The sequence below is a fragment of the Octodon degus genome, unplaced genomic scaffold (genome assembly GCF_000260255.1).
Source record: "Octodon degus isolate 3935 unplaced genomic scaffold, OctDeg1.0 scaffold00049, whole genome shotgun sequence".
In the NCBI taxonomy this organism is placed as follows: domain Eukaryota; kingdom Metazoa; phylum Chordata; class Mammalia; order Rodentia; family Octodontidae; genus Octodon; species Octodon degus.
This window is the reverse complement of record NW_004524625.1, coordinates 2,774,570-2,776,088: the sequence shown is the minus strand read 5'-3', so window position 1 is coordinate 2,776,088 and position 1,519 is coordinate 2,774,570. Positions and strand designations below refer to the sequence as shown.

The following is a 1,519-nucleotide window of genomic DNA, read 5'->3' as shown; positions in this document are numbered from 1 at the left end:
GGCTCCTGGAGGCCAGGTGCCCATGCACCCAAATCCCTTCTCAGTACTAACAGTGAGTTGATATTCTTTACAATAAAAAAGCTGAGTAATATTGCATAGGAGTACCAGAAACTGCCTCAGTGGAAACAGAAACTATTTACATTAAATAAAAACCTGGCTGCAGGCTGTGTCTGCACATGTACAGCACGATGCATGCACACTGTGACCAACCCAAGGAGACAGCTTCTGGCACTCAGGACCACAGAGTCGCAACATTTGCCACATGAGAGGAAAGCGGAGGGCAGAGAAGGAGGAAGTGAGGGGAAGGGGGGTTCTGGTTCACTTCTGGTTTCGGAGCTGATTGGAGAGCCAGTCCAATCCTTCATAGAGCCCTTCCCCACTGGTGACACAGGTGGCCTGAATGTACCAGTTCCTGTGGCGTAGAGAGTGCAGCCCCAGCTTGTCTGTGATTTCAGCTGCATTCATGGCGTTGGGGAGGTCCTGCTTGTTGGCAAACACGAGGAGGACAGCGTCCCTGAGCTCGTCCTCAGCCAGCATCCTCATGAGCTCTTCACGGGCCTCGTTCACACACTCTCTGTCATTGCTGTCCACCACAAAGATCAAGCCTTGGGTGTTCTGGAAATAGTGGCGCCACAGTGGTCAAATCTTGTCCTGACCACCCACATCCCATACGGTGAAGCTGATGTTCTTGTATTCAACCGTCTCCACATTGAAACCTATGGTAGGAATGGTGGTTACAATTTCACCAAGCTTCAGTTTATAAAGAATAGTCGTCTTTCCGGCAGCATCCAAGCCCACCATGAGAATGCGCATTTCTTTTTTGCCAAAGAGGCCCTTGAAGAGGTTTGCGAAGATATTCCCCATGCTTGTGGATGCCAGAGACCTCAGCAGTAGCCGCTTCAAGTCAGGCGTTGGTTTCGTTCCCACCTCTTTGTCATTACGTATAGCACTGACCTCTGATTTTTGGTATAGAGCTTTGTTTCTATTGTAACCTTAGCTCCTACTGATATTTGGGTGCACATCTACTAAGATTGAGTTCATCCAGTTGTGCCTGCCTTGGGTCTGTCTGCTGCACTCAGCTCCTTCCTGCTGTAGTCCTTGGAAGTGAACCTGTTTTGCCCCTCTGGCAAGATGTTCTGCTCCTGGATTAGTATGGTGGTTCTGGCTCCTAGTCTCTCTGCAGTGACTTCAGCTGCAGAGTTTCACCCCAAGTCTGTATGCCAGGCTTGGGCTGCATCTGCAGGGGTCCAGGAGGCTCAGGGGTGCACATGAGCTCTCCCACACAGTTGCAGGGTGTGAGCCTGGGCTGGGTGTGAGGGGTGGAGGGCTCCCAAGAGAGCATGGTGGAAAGTGTCCGGAGAAGGAGTTGAAAGGTCTCACAGGGCTGGCCTGGGCTTGATCTTGGGAGATCCAACCAGTGCAGGGGAGTGCAGGTACATCAGCCATTGTTAATCAGCTATTCTTGGTTTGAAAATCTGTAACATATGTACTGTTGTATGTTGCCCTGTTTCTTTGTTTC

At 50.6% G+C, this 1,519-nt stretch overlaps 1 pseudogene across 1 annotated transcript; it reads right to left on the bottom strand.

Annotated features, from left to right (window-relative positions):
* Nucleotides 1-63: 63 nt before the first annotated feature.
* LOC101562854 lies at nt 64-921 on the bottom strand (annotated as a pseudogene). The gene has a single exon (XR_192534.3). The product of XR_192534.3 is annotated as an ADP-ribosylation factor 1 pseudogene (transcript).
* Between the last annotated feature and the right edge of the window lie 598 nt (nt 922-1,519).